The 22429-nt window shown below is 36.9% G+C and overlaps 1 protein-coding gene across 5 annotated transcripts in view; it reads left to right on the top strand.

Annotated features, from left to right (window-relative positions):
- rbfox1 (RNA binding fox-1 homolog 1) overlaps positions 1-22429 on the top strand; it is a 433204-nt gene that overhangs the window by 47332 nt on the left and 363443 nt on the right. The window lies entirely within an intron of this gene.

The following is a 22429-nucleotide window of genomic DNA, read 5'->3' as shown; positions in this document are numbered from 1 at the left end:
TTACCATCGGGTAGCCAACAATAAAGGCTTTGCCGAACAAGATAAACTCTGCGCCCATAAATTCATGTTTACTCCCGTTTGAATTAAACACCACTCTTACTGTACTTCTGAAACAATAAACCTGTATTTGGACCGTTCATAACTGCCGGCCGTGTGAAGCAGACTTACCTGTCAGACAGCATACAGCGACTGACGGAAGATCCGGCTGCTGCGTCAACGTTTGATTGAGGCGTTCAGGTGACACTCGGAAATTCTGGTATTAAACACAAAAACCTCTGAAAGCGATCCCCAAATCCTGCAATATCTCATAGAGCCCGTGGTAAAAGAAGTCAGGACTCGTGTGACATTGTGAGCTTTGTGGGGATCTCTAATAACCAACGTTAGGACGGAAATAGATAACGTAGATAAAAGCGCATACAATGTCCGACATTAAATGCGTCGCGCCCCGCTAGATATGAAAATACAGGGCTACGCCGACGTCATTGGAACAAACGGATATGTTTCTTACGCAAAGAAAACATTTCTTCATGTATAACCTTTGCCGAATGATCAACTGTGCCCAAATTGTTAAGAATACGTTGTACACTGCGTTTCACAACGTTTATACAGTTTCTCATAACGAAACAAGTTTCAAAGTTGTTGTTTTTTTAAGGGAGTCCGGCGACGAAGTAACAGGCTTATACAGCGATGCCGCGAAGAAACTGACACTTTTCACAATGAAAGACAAATCGTAATGTATTGTAGTTAATGCCGAATTTGAAGGAAGGCACCAATGAGTTAAAGTGTGTCATAGGTGTTCCAAAAAGTTGATCAAGCTTCTCCTCATGATGCAACAACTCTTAAAATCACTCGATTCGTAAGGGAGTCTGGGATATTGTCGTTACTAGTGATTTTCATCACTTCATTATGTGGTCCATATCCATGCCTCACACACACACACACAGAGAGAGAGAGAGAGAGAGAGAGAGAGATAGAGAGAGAGAGAGCGCCAACTTCTAGTAGTGGTGGTGGTAGTAGTAATAGTAGAAGTAGTTGTAAGACAAGTAGTAGTAGTAATACGAGTAGCAGTATTAATTGTGGGGGTAGAAGTACAAGTAGTAGCAGTACAAGTAGCCTAGTAGTACAAGTAGTAGTAGTACTTGAATATTTTGACAGTTGAACAGTTTCTCTAGCTGAACATAAAACTGAATATTTTGATAGTTGAACAGTTTGCAAGCTGAATATTTTGATAGTTGAACAGTTTCTCTAGCTGAACATAAAGCTGAATATTTTGATAGTTGAATGGTTTCTATAGCTGAACATAAAGCTGAATATTTGAAAAGGCTGAAAAGGTTGAAAAGCTGAAAAGGTTGAAAAGCTGAAAGTAATAGGCTGAAAGAGCTTAAAAAGCTGAACAGTTTGACAGCCAAACAGTTTCTGTAGCTGCACAGATGTTGGAGCAGTAGCAGAACCAAAGTTGAAAATGTCCCCATAAGAATGAATGGGAAAACACCTCCCAAACACCTGCAGGTTTAGAAAAAAGTGTAATGGTTATGGACAAAATATGTATACAGTGAGTAACAGGAGACATTGCTGAACCATGTGATGTATTTTTTATTTCTGTAGAGTGAAAAATGAGGGCACAACAGCGAGAGACAAAACCGGTACTGTCTGCTCCACTCCAGAGATTTTGGCTCAAAGTTAACACTGCGGCTTATGGGGGAGTTGCTGGAGTTCTTGTCGCTCGAGGGCTTCTACAGCCAAAAGTTTAAGTCCTACATCTGAAATAAGATGATCATATGAAAGCCAACAAGATTTCCTACATTTCTATGTATATATTGTCTATGTGAAGTAAAAGCTGTGGGACCCAAATCAAGCTGAAGACAATTTTTTCTCAAGTCTTTCCAGCTGCTCTCCACTCTAGCGGTGATGTTCCGCACTCTAGCTCACGCAATACACACCCATTATAAACCCAGAAGAGGAGCTAAAAATCCTTAAAACTAAAACTGTGATCATTTCAAAACCATAAAAGATTTTCAAAAACTGAAAAACAAGTTCAATAGTTCAAGGTCTTGTGAATAGTTTAAAGTTGGAATGGTGTCTCTAGCTCAAAGTATGAGGGAGCAGAAGAGGTTGAAAGTGGATGAGTTTTGAGGAGGATTTGAGGATTTTCCCATTTGTTTCCATGTTAAATTTTTTTTTGAAAAAGCTGAATATTTGAAGAAGTTGAAAAGCTAAAAAGCTGAAAAGAACAAGGCTGAAAGAGCTTAAAAAGCTGAACATTTTGATAGTTGAACGGTTTCTATAGCTGAATGTATGCTGAAGTAGTAGCAGAATGAAATTTGAAAAAATCCCCATAAGGATGAATGGGAAAAAATTTTGGTTTTAGTTTTGAAAAAGCTGAATATTTGAAAAAGTTGAAAAGTTAAAAAGCTGAAAAGCACAAGGCTGAAAGAGCACAAATAGCTGAACATTTTGATAGTCGAACGGTTTCTATAGCTGAATGTATGCTGAAGTAGTAGCAGAGCGAAATTTGAGAAATTCCCCATAAGGATGAATGGGGAAAATTTGGCAGAAAAAGCTGAATATTTCCAAAAGTATGAAAGATAGAAAAAAGAAAAATGGATGCCATAATGTCCTTAATGAGCTGAACATTTTGATAGTTGAATGGTTTCTTAAGCACAAAATTTGAAGGAGTTGAAAAGAGCCAAAAAACGTACGGAATCATGAATAACTAGAAAAATTGTATTTCCTGCGAAAATACAGTGTGAATGCTGACGGCTGAAGTGATTTTGCAAAATCTGCTGAATGTGCTGCTGGAAATGCATAAAACTATGAGAATGAATGGTCAAGAATTTGCAGGAAAAGCTGATTTTTTAAAGAGCTGAAGAGGCAGAAAAGCTGAATATTGAGTAACAGTTTCTCTAGCTGAACATGAAGCTGAATACTTGAAAAAGCTGAAAAGGCAGAAAGCTGAATATTTGAAAAGGTTGACAAGCTGAAAAGTAATAGGCTGAAAGAGCTTAAAAAGATGAACATTTTGATAATTAAACGGTTTCTATGGCTGTACATGAAGCTGAATATTTGAAAAATCTGAAAAGGTTGAAAAGCTGAAAAGTACAAGGTTGAAAGAGCTTAAAAAGCTGAACATGTTGATAGTTGAACGGTTTCTATAGCTGAAGATAAAGCTGAATATTTGAAAAAGCTGAAAAGGTTGAAAAGCTGAAAAGTAATAGGCTGAAAGAGCTTAGAAAGTTGAACAGTTTGATAGTTGGATGGTTTCTCTAGCTGAACTTAAAGCTGAATATTTGAAAAATCTGAAAAGGTTGAAAAGCTGAAAAGTACAAGGTTGAAAGAGCTTAAAAAGCTGAACATGTTGATAGTTGAACGGTTTCTATAGCTGAACATGAAGCTGAATATTTGAGAGTTGAAAAAGTTGAAAAGCTGAAAAGTAATAGGCTGAAAGAGCTTAAAAAGCTGAACAGTTTGATAGTTGAACGGTTTCTATAGCTGACTATGAAGCTGAATACTTGAAAAAGCTGAAATACAGAAAGCTGAATATTTTAAAAAGCGGAATACTTGAAAAAACTGAAAAGGCAGAAAGGCTGAAAAGTAATAGGTTGAAAAAGCTTAAAAAGCTGAACATTTTGATAGCTGAACAGTTTCTCTAGCTGAACATGAAGCTGAATACTTGAAAAATCTGAAAAGGCAGAAAGCTGAATATTTGAGAGCTGAAAAAGTTGAAAAGCTGAAAAGTACAAGGTTGAAAGAGCTTAAAAAGCTTAAGATTTTGATAGTTGAAAGGTTTCTATGGCTGAAAATAAAGCTGAATATTTGAAAAAGCTGAAAGAGCTTAAAAAGCTGAACAGTTTGACAGCCAAACAGTTTCTGTAGCTGCACATATGCTGGAGCAGTAGCAGAACCAAAGTTGAAAATGTCCCCATAAGAATGAATGGGAAAACACCTCCCAAACTCCTGCAGGTTTAGAAAAAAGTGTAATGGTTATGGCCAAAATATGTATACAGTGAGTAACAGGAGACATTGCTGAACCATGTGATGTGTTTTTTATTTCTGTAGAGTGAAAAATGAGGGCACAACAGCGAGAGACAAAACCGGTACCGTCTGCTCCACTCCAGAAATTTAGGCTCAAAATTAACATTGCGCCTTATGGGGGAGTTGCTGGAGTGCTTGTCGCTCGAGGGCTTCTACAGCCAAAAGTTTAAGTCCTACATCTGAAATAAGAACATCATCTGAAAGCCAACAAGATTTCCTACATTTCTATGTATATATTGTCTATGTGAAGTAAAAGCTGTGGGACCCAAATCAAGCTGAAGAGAGTTTTTTCTAAACTTTTTCCAGCTGCTCTCCACTCTAGCGATGATGTTCCGCACTCTAGCTCACGCAATACACACCCATTATAAACCCAGAAGAGGAGCTAAAAATCCTTAAAACTAAAACTGTGATCATTTCAAAACCATAAAAGATTTTCAAAAACTGAAAAACAAGTTCAATAGTTCAAGGTCTTGTGAATAGTTTAAAGTTGGAATGGTGTCTCTAGCTCAAAGTATGAGGGAGCAGAAGAGGTTGAAAGTGGATGAGTTTTGAGGAGGATTTGAGGATTTTCCCATTTGTTTCAATGTTAAATTTTTTTTTTAAAAAGCTGAATATTTGAAAAAGTTGAAAAGCTAAAAAGCTGAAAAGTACAAGGCTGAAAGAGCTGAAAAAGCTGAACATTTTGATAGTTGAACGGTTTCTATAGCTGAACGTATGCTGAAGTAGTAGTAGAATGAAATTTGAAAAAATCCTCATAAGGATGAATGGGGAAAATTTTGCAGAAAAAGCTGAATATTTCCAAAAGTATAAAAGATAGAAACACCAAAAATACAAGCAAGAATGTCCTTAACGAGCTGCACATTTTGATAGTTGAATGGTTTCTGTAGCTCAAAATTTGTAGGAGGAGATAGGTGCTGAAAAACGTACGGAAGCAGGAATAACTAGAAAAATTTGTATTTCCTACGAAAATACAGTGTGAATGCTGAAAGCTGAAGTGATTTTGGAAATCTGCTGAATGTACTGGAAAACACTTGCCTAATGCATAAAACTATGAGAATGAATGGTCAAGAATTTGCAGAAAAAGCAGAATTTTTCAAAGCTGAAAAGGCAGAAAAGGTGAAAAGGAATAGGCCGAATGGGTTGGAAAAGCTGAAGGTTTTGAAAGTTGAACAGTTTCTAAGGTGAATATTTTGATAGTTGAACAGTTTCTCTAGCTGAACATCAAGCTGAATATTTGAAAAGGTTGAAAAGTTGAAAAAGGTGAAAAGCTGAAATGGTCGAAGAGCTGAAAAGGTTGAAAAGCTGAAAAGTATTAGGTTGAAAGAGCTTAAAAAGCTGAATATTTTAAAAGATGAACAGTTTCTCTAGCTGAACATAAAATTGAATATTTTAAAAGTTGAACAGTTTCTCTAGCTGAACATGAAACTGAACATTTTGATAGTTGAACGGTTTCTATAGCTGAACATAAAGCTGAATATTTGAAGAAGCTGAAAAGGTTGAAAAGCTGAAAGTAATAGGCTGAAAGAGCTTAAAAAGCTGAACAGTTTGATAGCTGAACGGTTTCTATAGCTGAACATAAAGCTGAATATTTGAAAAAGCTGAAGAGGTTGAAAAGCTGAATAGTTTGATATTTTAACAGTTTCTCTAGCTGAACATGAAACTGAACATTTTGATAGTTTAACGGTTTCTATAGCTGAACATAAAGCTGAATATTTGAAGAAGCTGAAAAGGTTGAAAAGCTGAAAGTAATAGGCTGAAAGAGCTTAAAAAGCTGAACAGTTTGATAGCTGAACGGTTTCTATAGCTGAACATAAAGCTGAATATTTTAAAAGTTGAACAGTTTCTCTAGCTGAACATAAAGCTGAATATTTTAAAAGTTGAACAGTTTCTCTAGCTGAACATAAAGCTGAATATTTTGATATTTTAACAGTTTCTCTAGCTGGACATGAAACTGAACATTTTGATAGTTGAACGGTTTCTATAGCTGAACATAAAGCTGAATATTTGAAAGAGCTGAACAGTTTGACAGCCAAACAGTTTCTGTAGCTGCACATATGCTGGAGCAGTAGCAGAATGAAATTTGAAAATGTCCCCATAAGAATGAATGGGAAAACACCTCCCAAACACCTGCAGGTTTAGAAAAAAGTGTAATGGTTATGGCCAAAATATGTATACAGTGAGTAACAGGAGACATTGCTGAACCCTGTGATGTGTTTTTTATTTCTGTAGAGTGAAAAATGAGGGCACAAGAGCGAGAGACAAAACCGGTACCGTCTGCTCCACTCCAGAGATTTAGGCTCAAAGTTAACACTGCGGCTTATGGGGGAGTTGCTGGAGTTCTTGTCACTCGAGGGCTTCTACAGTCAAAAGTTTAAGTCCTACATCTGAAATAAGACCATCATCTGAAAGCCAACAAGATTTCCTACATTTCTATGTATATATTGTCTATGTGAAGTAAAAGATGTGGGACCCAAATCAAGCTGAAGAGAGTTTTTTCTAAAGTTTTTGCAGCTGCTCTCCACTCTAGCGATGATGTCACCCACTCTAGCTCACGCAATACACACCCATTATAAACCCAGAAGACGAGCTAAAAATCCTTCAAACTAAAACTGTGATAATTTCAAAACCGTAAAAGATTTTCAAAAACTAAACACATGCCTAATAGTTCAAGGTCTTGTGATTATTTTAAAGTTGGAATGGTGTCTCTAGCTCAAAGTATGAGAGAGCAGAAGAGGTTGAAAGTGGATGAGTTTTGAAGAGGATTTGAAGATTTTCCCATTTGCTTCCATATTAATTTTTTTTTTGAAAAAGCTGAATATTTGAAAAAGTTGAAAAGCTAAAAAGCTGAAAATAAGAAGGCTGAAAGAGCATAAAAAGCTGAACATTTTGATAGTTGAACGGTTTCTATAGCTGAACGTATGCTGAAGTAGTAGCAGAATGAAATTTGAAAAAATCCCCATAAGGATGAATGGGAAAAAATTTTGGTTTTAGTTTTGAAAAAGCTGAATATTTGAAAAAGTTGAAAAGCTAAAAAGCTGAAAAGTACAAGGCTGAAAGAGCATAAATAGCTGAACATTTTGATAGTTGAACGGTTTCTATAGCTGAACGTATGCTGAAGATGTAGCAGAATGAAATTTGAGAAATTCCCCATAAGGATGAATGGGAAAAATTTGGCAGAAAAAGCTGAATATTTCCAAAAGTATGAAAGATAGAAAAATGAAAAATAGAGGCAGTAATGTCCTTAACGAGCTGAACATTTTGATGGTTGAATGGTTTCTGTAGCTCAAAATTTGAAAGAGTAGAAGAGAGCTGAAAAACGTACGGAAGCTGGAATAATAATAATAATAATAACTTTAATAAATTCCGGAAGAACAATAGTGTGAATGCTTTGAAGCATTCACACTAATAATAAATTCCAGAAGAACAATAGTGTGAATGCTTTGAAGCATTCACACTAATAACTAGAAAAATTGTATTTCCTGCGAAAATACAGTGTGAATGCTGATTGCTGAAGTGATTTCGCAAAATCTGCTGAATGTGCTGGAAAACACTTGCCTAATCCACAAAACATGCATAAAACTATGAGAATGAATAGTCAAGAATTTGCAGGAAAAGCTGATTTTTTTCAGAAGCTGAAAAGGCAGAAAGGCTGAAAAGTACAAGGTTGAAAGAGCTTAAAAAGCTGAACATTTTGATAGTTGAACGGTTTCTATAGCTGAACATGAAGCTGAATATTTGAGAGCTTAAAAAGTTGAAAAGCTGAAAAGTACAAGGTTGAAAGAGCTTAAAAAGCTTAAGATTTTGATAGTTGAATGGCTTCTATAGCTGAACATAAAGCTGAATATTTGAAAAAGCTGAAAAAGTTGAAAAGCTGAAAGTAGTAGGCTGAAAGAGCTTAAAAAGCTGAACAGTTTGACAGCCAAACAGTTTCTGTAGCTGCACAGATGCTGGAGCAGTAGCAGAACCAAAGTTGAAAATGTCCCCATAAGAATGAATGGGAAAACACCTCCCAAACACCTGCAGGTTTAGAAAAAAGTGTAATGGTTATGGCCAAAATATGTATACAGTGAGTAACAGGAGACATTGCTGAACCATGTGATGTGTTTTTTATTTCTGTAGAGTGAAAAATGAGGGCACAAGAGCGAGAGACAAAACCGGTACCGTCTGCTCCACTCCAGAGATTTAGGCTCAAAGTTAACACTGCGGCTTATGGGGGAGTTGCTGGAGTGCTTGTCACTCTAGGGCTTCCACAGCCAAAAGTTTAAGTCGCACATCTGAAATAAGAACATCATATGAAAGCCAACAAGATGTCCTACATTTCTATGTATATATTGTCTATGTGAAGTAAAAGATGTGGGACCCAAATCAAGCTGAAGAGAGTTTTTTCTAAAGTTTTTGCAGCTGCTCTCCACTCTAGCGATGATGTCACCCACTCTAGCTCACGCAATACACACCCATTATAAACCCAGAAGAGGAGCTAAAAATCCTTCAAACTAAAACTGTGATAATTTCAAAACCGTAAAAGATTTTCAAAAACTAAACACATGCCTAATAGTTCAAGGTCTTGTGACTATTTTAAAGTTGGAACGGTGTATCTAGCTCAAAGTATGAGGGAGCAGAAGAGGTTGAAAGTCCATGAGTTTTGAGGAGGATTTGAAGATTTTCCCATTTGTTTCCATGTTAAATTTTTTTTTGAAAAAGCTGAATATTTGAAAAAGTTGAAAAGCTAAAAAGCTGAAAAGTAAAAGGCTGAAAGAGCTTAAAAAGCTGAACATTTTGATAGTTGAACGGTTTCTATAGCTGAATGTATGCTGAAGTAGTAGCAGAATGAAATTTGAAAAAATCCCCATAAGGATGAATGGGAAAAAAATTTGGTTTTAGTTTTGAAAAAGCTGAATATTTGAAAAAGTTGAAAAGCTAAAAAGCTGAAAAGTATAAGGCTGAAAGAGCATAAAAAGCTGAACATTTTGATAGTTGAACGGTTTCTATAGCTGAACGTATGCTGAAGTAGTAGCAGGGCGAAATTTGAGAAATTCCCCATAAGGATGAATGGGGAAAATTTTGCAGAAAAAGCTGAATATTTCCAAAAGTATAAAAGATAGAAATACCAAAAATACAAGCAAGAATGTCCTTAATGAGCTGCACATTTTGATAGTTGAATGGTTTCTGTAGCTCAAAATTTGAAGGAGCTGAAGAGAGCTGAAAAACGTACGGAAGCAGGAATAATAATAATAACTAGAAAAATTGTATTTCCTGCGAAAATACAGTGTGAATGCTGATTGCTGAAGTGATTTTGCAAAATCTGCTGAATGTGCTAGAAAACACTTGCCTAACGCAAGCTATAGCTGAACATGAAGCTGAATATTTTGATAGTTGAATGGTTTCTATACCTGAACATGAAGCTGAATGTTTTGATAGTTGAACAGTTTCTCTAGCTGAACATAAAGCTGAATGTTTTGATAGTTGAACGGTTTCTATAGCTGAACATAAAGCTGAATGTTTTGATAGTTGAATGGTTTCTATAGCTGAACATAAAGCTGAATGTTTTGATAGTTGAACGGTTTCTATAGCTGAACATAAAGCTGAATGTTTTGATAGTTGAACGGTTTCTATAGCTGAACATAAATCTGAATATTTTGATAGTTGAACGGTTTCTATAGCTGAACATAAAGCTGAATATTTTGATAGTTGAACGGTTTCTATAGCTGAACATTAAGCTGAATGTTTTGATAGTTGAATGGTTTCTATAGCTGAACATAAATCTGAATATTTTGATAGTTGAATGGTTTCTATAGCTGAACATAAATCTGAATATTTTGATAGTTGAATGGTTTCTATAGCTGAACATAAAGCTGAATATTTGAAAAAGCTGAAAAGGTTGAAAAGGCTGAAAAGGTTGAAAAGCTGAAAAGGGTGAAAAGCTGAAAGTAATAGTCTGAAAGAGCTTAAAAAGCTGAACAGTTTGACAGCCAAACAGTTTCTGTAGCTGCACATATGCTGGAGCAGTAGCAGAACCAAAGTTGTAAATGTCCCCATAAGAATGAATGGGAAAACACCTCCCGAACAGCTACAGGTTTAGGAAAAAGTGTAATGGTTATGGCCAAAATATGTATACAGTGAGTAACAGGAGACATTTCTGAACCATGTGATGTATTTTTTATTTCTGAAGAGTGAAAAATGAGGGCACAAGAGCGAGAGACAAAACCGGTACCGTCTGCTCCACTCCAGAAATTTAGGCTCAAAGTTAACATTGCGGCTTATGGGGGAGTTGCTGGAGTGCTTGTCGCTCGAGGGCTTCTACAGCCAAAAGTTTAAGTCGCACATCTGAAATAAGATGATCATATGAAAGCCAACAAGATTTCCTACATTTCTATGTATATATTGTCTATGTGAAGTAAAAGCTGTGGGACCCAAATCAAGCTGAAGAGAGTTTTTTCTAAAGTTTTTGCAGCTGCTCTCCACTCTAGCGATGATGTTCCGCACTCTAGCTCACGCAATACACACCCATTATAAACCCAGAAGATGAGCTAAAAATCCTTAAAACTAAAACTGTGATAATTTCAAAACCGTAAAAGATTTTCAAAAACTGAAAATCAAGTTCAATAGTTCAAGGTCTTGTGGATAGTTTAAAGTTGGAATGGTGTCTCTAGCTCAAAGTATGAGGGAGAAGAAGAGGTTGAAAGTGGATGAGTTTTGAGGAGGATTTGAGGATTTTCCCATTTGTTTCCATGTTAAATTTTTTTTTGAAAAAGCTGAATATTTGAAAAAGTTGAAAAGCTAAAAATCTGAAAAGAACAAGGCTGAAAGAGCTTAAAAAGCTGAACATTTTGATAGTTGAACGGTTTCTATAGCTGAACGTATGCTGAAGTAGTAGCAGAATGAAATTTGAAAAAATCCCCATAAGGATGAATGGGAAAAAATTTTGGTTTTAGTTTTGAAAAAGCTGAATATTTGAAAAAGTTGAAAAGCTGAAAAGCTTAAAAGCACAAGGCTGAAAGAGCATAAAGAGCTGAACATTTTGATAGTTGAACGGTTTCTATAGCTGAACGTATGCTGAAGATGTAGCAGAATGAAATTTGAGAAATTCCCCATAAGGATGAATGGGAAAAATTTGGCAGAAAAAGCTGAATATTTCCAAAAGTATGAAAGATAGAAAAATGAAAAATAGAGGCAGTAATGTCCTTAACGAGCTGAACATTTTGATGGTTGAATGGTTTCTGTAGCTCAAAATTTGAAAGAGTAGAAGAGAGCTGAAAAACGTACGGAAGCTGGAATAATAATAATAACTAGAAAAATTGTATTTCCTGCGAAAATACAGTGTGAATGCTGATTGCTGAAGTGATTTTGCAAAATCTGCTGAATGTGCTGGAAAACACTTGCCTCATCCACAAAACATGCATAAAACTATGAGAATGAATAGTCAAGAATTTGCAGAAAAAGCTGATTTTTTCAAAAGCTGAAAAGGCAGAAAGGCTGAAAAGTAATAGGTTGAAAGAGCTTAAAAAGCTGAAGATTTTGATAGTTGAACGGTTTCTATAGCTGAACATGAAGCTGAATATTTTAAAAAGCTGAAAAGGTTGAAAAGCTGAAAAGTACAAGGTTGAAACAGCTTAAAAAGCTGAACATTTTGATAGTTGAAGAGTTTCTCGAGCTGAAGATGAAGCTGAATACTTGAAAAGGCTGAAAAGGTTAAAAAGCTGAACATTTTGATAGTTGAAGAGTTTCTATAGCTGAACATAAAGCTGAATATTTGAAAAAGCTGAAAAGGATGAAAAGCTGAAAAGGTTGAAAAAGCTGAAAAGGTTGAAAAGCTGAAAAGGTTGAAAAAGCTGAAAAGGTTGAAAAAGCTGAAAAGGTTGAAAAGCTGAACAGTTTGATAGTTGAACGGTTTCTATAGCTGAACATGAAGCTGAATATTTTAAAAAGCTGAAAAGGTTGAAAAGCTGAAAAGTACAAGTTTGAAAGAGCTTAAAAAGCTGAAGATTTTAATAGCTGAACGGTTTCTATAGCTGAACATGAAGCTGAATACTTGAAAAAGCGGTAGAGGCAGAAAGCTGAATATTTGAGAGCTTAAAAAGTTGAAAAGCTGAAAAGTACAAGGTTGAAAGAGCTTAAAAAGCTTAAGATTTTGATAGTTGAATGGCTTCTATAGCTGAACATAAAGCTGAATATTTGAAAAAGCTGAAAAAGTTGAAAAGCTGAAAGTAATAGGCTGAAAGAGCTTAAAAAGCTGAACAGTTTGACAGCCAAACAGTTTCTGTAGCTGCACAGATGCTGGAGCAGTAGCTGAACCAAAGTTGAAAATGTCCCCATAAGAATGAATGGGAAAACACCTCCCAAACACCTGCAGGTTTAGAAAAAAGTGTAATGGTTATGGCCAAAATATGTATACAGTGAGTAACAGGAGACATTGCTGAACCATGTGATGTGTTTTTTATTTCTGTAGAGTGAAAAATGAGGGCACAAGAGCGAGAGACAAAACCGGTACCGTCTGCTCCACTCCAGAGATTTAGGCTCAAAGTTAACACTGCGGCTTATGGGGGAGTTGCTGGAGTGCTTGTCACTCTAGGGCTTCCACAGCCAAAAGTTTAAGTCGCACATCTGAAATAAGAACATCATATGAAAGCCAACAAGATGTCCTACATTTCTATGTATATATTGTCTATGTGAAGTAAAAGATGTGGGACCCAAATCAAGCTGAAGAGAGTTTTTTCTAAAGTTTTTGCAGCTGCTCTCCACTCTAGCGATGATGTCACCCACTCTAGCTCACGCAATACACACCCATTATAAACCCAGAAGAGGAGCTAAAAATCCTTCAAACTAAAACTGTGATAATTTCAAAACCGTAAAAGATTTTCAAAAACTAAACACATGCCTAATAGTTCAAGGTCTTGTGACTATTTTAAAGTTGGAACGGTGTATCTAGCTCAAAGTATGAGGGAGCAGAAGAGGTTGAAAGTCCATGAGTTTTGAGGAGGATTTGAAGATTTTCCCATTTGTTTCCATGTTAAATTTTTTTTTGAAAAAGCTGAATATTTGAAAAAGTTGAAAAGCTAAAAAGCTGAAAAGTATAAGGCTGAAAGAGCTTAAAAAGCTGAACATTTTGATAGTTGAACGGTTTCTATAGCTGAATGTATGCTGAAGTAGTAGCAGAATGAAATTTGAAAAAATCCCCATAAGGATGAATGGGAAAAAAAATTGGTTTTAGTTTTGAAAAAGCTGAATATTTGAAAAAGTTGAAAAGCTAAAAAGCTGAAAAGTATAAGGCTGAAAGAGCATAAAAAGCTGAACATTTTGATAGTTGAACGGTTTCTATAGCTGAACGTATGCTGAAGTAGTAGCAGGGCGAAATTTGAGAAATTCCCCATAAGGATGAATGGGGAAAATTTTGCAGAAAAAGCTGAATATTTCCAAAAGTATAAAAGATAGAAATACCAAAAATACAAGCAAGAATGTCCTTAATGAGCTGCACATTTTGATAGTTGGATGGTTTCTGTAGCTCAAAATTTGAAGGAGCTGAAGAGAGCTGAAAAACGTACGGAAGCAGGAATAATAATAATAACTAGAAAAATTGTATTTCCTGCGAAAATACAGTGTGAATGCTGATTGCTGAAGTGATTTTGCAAAATCTGCTGAATGTGCTGGAAAACACTTGCCTAATCCACAAAACATGCATAAAACTATGAGAATGAATAGTCAAGAATTTGCAGGAAAAGCTGATTTTTTCAAAAGCTGAAAAGGCAGAAAAGCTGAACATTTTGATAGCTGAACAGTTTCTCTAGCTGAACATGAAGCTGAATACTTGAAAAAGCTGAAAAGGCAGAAAGCTGAATATTTGAAAAGGATGAAAAGGTTGAAAAGCTGAAAGTAATAGGCTGAAAGAGCTTAAAAAGCTGAACAGTTTGGCAGCCAAACAGTTTCTGTAGCTGCACATATGCTGGAGCAGTAGCAGAACCAAAGTTGAAAATGTCCCCATAAGAATGAATGGGAAAACACCTCCCAAACACCTGCAGGTTTAGAAAAAAGTGTAATGGTTATGGCCAAAATATGTATACAGTGAGTAACAGGAGACATTGCTGAACCATGTGATGTATTTTTTATTTCAGTAGAGTGAAAAATGAGGGCACAAGAGCGAGAGACAAAACCGGTACCGTCTGCTCCACTCCAGAAATTTAGGCTCAAAGTTAACACTGCGGCTTATGGCGGAGTTGCTGGAGTTCTTGTCACTCGAGGGCTTCTACAGCCAAAAGTTTAAGTCGCACATCTGAAATAAGACCATCATATGAAAGCCAACAAGATTTCCTACATTTCTATGTATATATTGTCTATGTGAAGTCAAAGCTGTGGGACCCAAATCAAGCTGAAGAGAGTTTTTTCTAAAGTTTTTGCAGCTGCTCTCCACTCTAGCGATGATGTCACCCACTCTAGCTCACGCAATACACACCCATTATAAACCCAGAAGACGAGCTAAAAATCCTTCAAACTAAAACTGTGATAATTTCAAAACCATAAAAGATTTTCAAAAACTAAACACATGTCTAATAGTTGAAGGTCTTGTGACTATTTTAAAGTTGGAATGGTGTCTCTAGCTCAAAGTATGAGGGAGCAGAAGAGGTTCAAAGTGGATGAGTTTTGAGGAGGATTTGAAGATTTTCCCATTTGCTTCCATATTAAATTTTTTTTTGAAAAAGCTGAATATTTGAAAAGGTTGAAAAGTTAAAAAGCTGAAAAGTACAAGGCTGAAAGAGCTTAAAAAGCTGAACATTTTGATAGTTGAACGGTTTCTATAGCTGAACGTATGCTGAAGTAGTAGCAGAATGAAATTTGAAAAATTCCCCATAAGGATGAATGGGGAAAATTTTGCAGAAAAAGCTGAATATTTCCAAAAGTATAAAAGATAGAGAAAAGAAAAATACACGCCATCATGTCCTTAACGAGCTGCACATTTTGATAGTTGAATGGTTTCTGTAGCACAAAATTTGAAAGAGTAGAAGAGAGCCGAAAAACGTACGGAATCAGGAATAATAATAATTATAATAACTTTAATAAATTCCGGAAGAACAATAGTGTGAATGCTTTGAAGCATTCACACTAATAATAACTTTAATAAATTCCGGAAGAACAATAGTGTGAATGCTTTGGAGCATTCACACTAATAATAAATTCCAGAAGAACAATAGTGTGAATGCTTTGAAGCATTCACACTAATAATAACTAGAAAAATTGTATTTCCTGCGAAAATACAGTGTGAATGCTGATTGCTGAAGTGATTTCGCAAAATCTGCTGAATGTGCTGGAAAACACTTGCCTAATCCACAAAACATGCATAAAACTATGAGAATGAATAGTCAAGAATTTGCAGGAAAAGCTGATTTTTTTCAGAAGCTGAAAAGGCAGAAAGGCTGAAAAGTACAAGGTTGAAAAAGCTTAAAAAGCTGAACATTTTGATAGTTGAACGGTTTCTCTAGCTGAACATGAAGCTGAATATTTGAGAGCTGAAAAAGTTGAAAAGCTGAAAAGTAATAGACTGAAAGAGCTTAAAAAGCTGAACAGTTTGATAGTTGAACGGTTTCTATAGCTGAACATGAAGCTGAATACTTGAAAAAGCTGTAGAGGCACAAAGCTGAATATTTGAGAGCTTAAAAAGTTGAAAAGCTGAAAAGTACAAGGTTGAAAGAGCTTAAAAAGCTTAAGATTTTGATAGTTGAATGGTTTCTATGGCTGAACATAAAGCTGAATATTTGAAAAAGCTGAAAAGGGTGAAAAGCTGAAAGTAATAGGCTGAAAGACCTTAAAAAGCTGAACAGTTTGACAGCCAAACAGTTTCTGTAGCTGCACATATGCTGGAGCAGTAGCAGAACCAAAGTTGAAAATGTCCCCATAAGAATGAATGGGAAAACACCTCCCAAACACCTGCAGGTTTAGAAAAAAGTGTAATGGTTATGGCCAAAATATGTATACAGTGAGTAACAGGAGACATTGCTGAACCATGTGATGTGTTTTTTATTTCTGTAGAATGAAAAATGAGGGCACAACAGCGAGAGACAAAACCGGTACCGTCTGCTCCACTCCAGAGATTTAGGCTCAAAGTTAACATTGCGGCTTATGGGGGAGTTGCTGGTGTGCTTGCCGCTCAAGGGCTACTACAGCCAAAAGTTTAAGTCCTACATCTGAAATAAGACCATCATCTGAAAGCCAACAAGATTTCCTACATTTCTATGTATATATTGTCTATGTTAAGTAAAAGCTGTGGGACCCAAATCAAGCTGAAGACAATTTTTTAACAAGTTTTTCCAGCTGCTCTCCACTCTAGCGATGATGTCACCCACTCTAGCTCACGCAATACACACCCATTATAAACCCAGAAGACGAGCTAAAAATCCTTCAAACTAAAACTGTGATAATTTCAAAACCATAGAAGATTTTCAAAAACTAAACACATGCCTAATAGTTCAAGGTCTTGTGACTATTTTAAAGTTGGAATGGTGTCTCTAGCTCAAAGTATGAGGGAGCAGAAGAGGTTCAAAGTGGATGAGTTTTGAGGAGGATTTGAAGATTTTCCCATTTGCTTCCATATTAAATTTTTTTTTGAAAAAGCTGAATATTTGAAAAGGTTGAAAAGTTAAAAAGCTGAAAAGTACAAGGCTGAAAGAGCTTAAAAAGCTGAACATTTTGATAGTTGAACGGTTTCTATAGCTGAACGTATGCTGAAGTAGTAGCAGAATGAAATTTGAAAAATTCCCCATAAGGATGAATGGGGAAAATTTTGCAGAAAAAGCTGAATATTTCCAAAAGTATAAAAGATAGAGAAAAGAAAAATACACGCCATCATGTCCTTAACGAGCTGCACATTTTGATAGTTGAATGGTTTCTGTAGCACAAAATTTGAAAGAGTAGTAGAGAGCCGAAAAACGTACGGAATCAGGAATAATAATAACTAGAAAAATTGTATTTCCTGCGAAAATACAGTGTGAATGCTGATTGCTGAAGTGATTTTGCAAAATCTGCTGAACGTAGTGCTGGAAATGCATGAATGAATGAATGGTCAAGAATTTGCAGAAAAAGCAGAATTTTTTCAAAAGCTGAAAAGGCAGAAAGGCTGAAAAGTAATAGGTTGAAAGAGCTTAAAAAGCTGAAGATTTTGATAGTTGAATGGTTTCTATAGCTGAACATAAAGCTGAATATTTGAAAAAGCTGAAAAGGTTCAAAAAGCTGAAAAGGTTGAATAGCTGAAAAGGATGAAAAGCTGAAAAGGTTGAAAAAGCTGAAAAGGTTGAAAAAGCTGAAAAGGTTGAAAAAGCTGAAAAAGTTGAAAAGCTGAAAAGGTTGAAAAAGCTGAAAAGGATGAAAAGCTGAAAGTAATAGGCTGAAAGAGCTTAAAAAGCTGAACAGTCTGACAGCCAAACAGTTTCTGTAGCAGCACATATGCTGGAGCAGTAGCAGAACCAAAGCTGAAGATGTTCCCATAAGAATGAATGGGAAAACACCTCCCAAACACCTGCAGGTTTAGAAAAAAGTGTGATGGTTACGGCCAAAATATGTATACAGTGAATAACAGGAGACATTGCTGAACCATGTGATGTCTTTTTTATTTCTGTAGAGTGAAAAATGAGGGCACAACAGCGAGAGACAAAACCGGTACCGTCTGGTCCACTCCAGAAACTTAGGCTCAAAATTAACATTGCGCCTTATGGGGGAGTTGCTGGAGTGCTTGTCGCTCGAGGGCTTCTACAGCCAAAAGTTTAAGTCGCACATCTGAAATAAGATGATCATATGAAAGCCAACAAGATTTCCTACATTTCTATGTATATATTGTCTATGTGAAGTAAAAGATGTGGGACCCAAATCAAGCTGAAGAGAGTTTTTTCTAAAGTTTTTGCAGCTGCTCTCCACTCTAGCGATGATGTCACCCACTCTAGCTCACGCAATACACACCCATTATAAACCCAGAAGAGGAGCTAAAACTCCTTCAAACTAAAACTGTGATAATTTCAAAACCATAAAAGATTTTAAAACTTTGAAAAACAAGTTCAATAGTTCAAGGTCTTGTGAATAGTTTAAAGTTGGAATGGTCTCTCTAGCTCAAAGTATTAGGGAGCAGAAGAGGTTCAAAGTGGATGAGTTTTGAAGAGGATTTGAAGATTTTCCCATTTGCTTCCATATTAATTTTTTTTTTGAAAAAGCTGAATATTTGAAAAAGTTGAAAAGCTAAAAAGCTGAAAAGTACAAGGCTGAAAGAGCATAAATAGCTGAACATTTTGATAGTTGAACGGTTTCTATAGCTGAACGTATGCTGAAGTAGTAGCAGAATGAAATTTGAAAAAATCCCCATAAGGATGAATGGGGAAAATTTTGCAGAAAAAGCTGAATATTTCCAAAAGTATAAAAGATAGAGAAAAGAAAAATACACGCCATCATGTCCTTAACGAGCTGCACGTTTTGATAGTTGAATGGTTTCTGTAGCTCAAAATTTGTAGGAGGAGAAGCGAGACAAAAAACGTACGGAATCAGGAATAACTAGAAAAATTGTATTTCCTGCGAAAATACAGTGTGAATGCTGACGGCTGAAGTGATTTCGCAAAAGCTGCTGAATGTGCTGGAAAACACTTGCCTAATGCATAAAAAATGCATAAAACTATGAGAATGAATGGTCAAGAATTTGCAGAAAAAGCTGATTTTTCAAAAGCTGAAAAGGCAGAAAGGCTGAAAAGTAATAGGCTGAAAGAGCTTAAAAAGCTGAACAGTTTGATAGTTGAACGGTTTCTATAGCTGAACCTGAAGCTGAATACTTGAAAAAGCTGAAATACAGAAAGCTGAATATTTCAAAAAGCTGAAAAGGTTGAAAAGCTGAAAAGTACAAGTTTGAAAGAGCTTAAAAAGCTGAATATTTTAATAGCTGAACGGTTTCTCTAGCTGAACATGAAGCTGAATACTTGAAAAAGCTGAAAAGGCAGAAAGCTGAATATTTGAAAAGGATGAAAAGGTTGAAAAGCTGAAAAGTACAAGGTTGAAAGAGCTTAAAAAGCTGACGATTTTGATAGTTGAATGGTTTCTATGGCTGAACATAAAGCTGAATATTTGAAAAAGCTGAAAAGGTTGAAAAGCTGAAAGTAATAGGCTGAAAGAGCTTAAAAAGCTGAACAGTTTGACAGCCAAACAGTTTCTGTAGCTGCACATATGCTGGAGCAGTAGCAGAACCAAAGTTGAAAATGTCCCCATAAGAATGAATGGGAAAACACCTCCCAAACACCTGCAGGTTTAGAAAAAAGTGTAATGGTTATGGCCAAAATATGTATACAGTGCGTAACAGGAGACATTGCTGAACCATGTGATGTATTTTTTATTTCTGTAGAGTGAAAAATGAGGGCACAAGAGCGAGAAACAAAACCGGTACCGTCTGCTCCACTCCAGAGATTTAGGCTCAAAGTTAACACTGCGGCTTATGGCGGAGTTGCTGGAGTTCTTGTCGCTCTAGGGCTTCCACAGCCAAAAGTTTAAGTCGCACATCTGAAATAAGATAGTCATATGAAAGCCAACAAGATTTCCTACATTTCTATGTATATATTGTCTATGTGAAGTAAAAGCTGTGGGACCCAAATCAAGCTGAAGAGAGTTTTTTCTAAAGTTTTTGCAGCTGCTCTCCACTCTAGCGATGATGTCACCCACTCTAGCTCACGCAATACACACCCATTATAAAACCAGAAGACAAGCTAAAAATCCTTCAAACTAAAACTGTGATAATTTCAAAACCATAAAAGATTTTAAAATTTTGACATTACAGGTTACATAGATCAAGGCTTTGTGACTTGAAGAAAGTTGGAATGGTGTCTCTAGCTCAAAGTATGAGGGAGCAGAAGAGGTTCAAAGTGGATGAGTTTTGAGGAGGATTTGAAGATTTTCCCATTTGCTTCCATATTAAATTTTTTTTTGAAAAAGCTGAATATTTGAAAAAGTTGAAAAGCTAAAAAGCTGAAAAGTACAAGGCTGAAAGAGCATAAATAAAAAAAAAAACCACAGGGGACTTGTGGGGTAGCTATTATAAACCTGTAGATGAGTAGGGATGTCGAATGAGTTAAATCAGATACACGACAAACCACAAGGATCAAAGTGAGCCCTTCAATGCTTCAGCTGTGGTGAGCCAGATATTCACGTTCACCTCCTTGGCTCCATTTATACGGGCTGTTGATAGCTCCATATAAGTAACATCCAGAAAAGTCAAAACCCATTGTCTGATGGTTAAAGTGTGAGGGGGCTTCCAACGTACTGTGATCATTTTCTTAGAAGCTGTTAAACCTGCCAACATTACACGTTTCTGACATTCAGGAACTCTAAATGCAGAGAGATCATTTAATAATAACACCGGTATGGTCACAGGTACTGTCTCTGATATGAGAGCCGATAGCTCAACGGCAACACCCTGCCAGAAACGAGCGACGGGGGGGCACTCCCACACCATATGGAGGAAAGTGCCAGGGGTTCTTAACTTACAAAGAGTGCATGAGGGATCATTGATAACTTTCATAAAATGTAGCTTACGAGGGTTTAGGTAGGTCCTGCGCACGAAATTATAATGAATCTGCTGGTGGTCAGGATTTCGAGAGGCAAGTTTTACATTGGCCCACACCTTATCCCAGTCAAAGTTCTGATCCAGTCCGGGGACATCACCCCTCCATATCCTGTCTACTGTGAGCGTTTCGTAGGAGGCCTCAAGCAAGTATATGTATAGAGTGGACACCATCCCCCACGAAACTCTTCTAGTAACGATTAGCTCATGCAGAGGATGCATAGGTAGCGGATGCTGCCATGGTACACCGTGCACTTTAAGCGCCGCTCTCAGCTGTAAATAGAAAAAGAAGGAAGTGCCTGGTAAATTGAAGCTATTCTTAATGTCCTGAAATGAACATAAACCATCTAAGCCGAAAATATCACCCAAAAACTGTATACCTTTCTTTTCCCACTGGGGGTAGGTGACAGGTCTCCCCCCGATCAGCAAGCCCTTATTATTAAAGATTGGAGATTGCAGGTGCCAACTGCAAGACATACCACAATCTCTTTCCACCAACGCCAAACCTGGAGCAGATGGGTCACAATAGGGCCGAAGCGCAACTGACACTGCTTCACAGAGATATTTGCAAATAGAACATCTGCCAAAGACCAGGGGTGCACCATATCTTCTTCCATTGTACGCCAAGAAACTGCCGTGTAAGGGTCAAACCATGTGACAAGGGGTCTGAGAGTAAAGGACCAGTGATAAAGTTTGAAATTGGGCACCGCTAACCCCCCATCTAACCTCCTACGCTGTACAGTGGTAGATCTAAGGCGGGGTCTCTTCCCATTCCATTTAAACTTTGAAACAGCCGCATGCAGTTTGCCCCAGTATCCAGTAGGGGGAGAGAGGGGGACCATGGAGCTGACAAAATTTATTCTTGGCACCACGTTCATTTTGACAATAGAAATGCGTGCCTGGAGTGAGTTGGGCAGGCTGGCTCATCTTTCTAGATCACTTAGAACTTTGTTCAGTGTCTCAGTGTAATTGTGCTTCACAATACGATGTAAAGAGGGAAACATTTCAATGCCCAAGTATTTAAAATGTGACACTGTGGGAATATTGGTAGGCAAAGCAAAAGTCCTAGCCGCTTAATTCAGTGGCAGTAAAGCTGACTTTGTCCAGTTAATTTTGAATCCTGATAACGCACCAAACTCATCCAATATTGATAAAAGGTGGGGGGCAGACTGTAACGGGTCACCGAGAAAAACTAAAATGTCGTCAGCATAGAGTGCCAGTTGATGGTGCATGCAGTTATGGGCTTAATAACCGACGACAACCGGATCATCTGCACCAAGGGCTCAAGCGACAGTGCAAACAGCGTCGGGCTCAAAGGGCAGCCTTGGCGAGATGATCTAGATACTGGAAACAGAGTGGAACAAATGTTACCCGTAAGAACCATTGCAGAGGGGTTTGAATATAACAACTGTATCATTTTAATGAAGCTTTCTCCAAAACCCATCGCTCCTAAAACTGACCACAGAAAGGACCACTCAAGGCGGTCAAACGCCTTCATCGCGTCAAGGGATAAAACAGCTGCCGGGGTTTTGATGTCTGTCGAGGCGTCAATTATATGCAGCAGCCAACGGACATTATCAGAGGCCAGACGCGATTTTATAAAGCCAGTCTGGTCACAGTGAACTAGTGATGATACATGTGATTGTAGACGGCGGGCGAGTACCTTGGCATATACAGTACAGACCAAAAGTTTGGACACACCTTCTCATTCGATGAGTTTCCTTTCTTTTCATGACTATTGTCATTGTAGATTCACACTGAAGGCATCAAAACTATGAATTAACACATGTGGAAATATGTACTTAACAAAAAAGTGTAAAACAACTGAAAATA

Source organism: Pagrus pagrus (assembly GCF_965226575.1).
Source record: "Pagrus pagrus genome assembly, chromosome: 13".
NCBI lineage: Eukaryota > Metazoa > Chordata > Actinopteri > Spariformes > Sparidae > Pagrus > Pagrus pagrus.
This window is presented reverse-complemented; position numbering and strand designations above follow the sequence as displayed.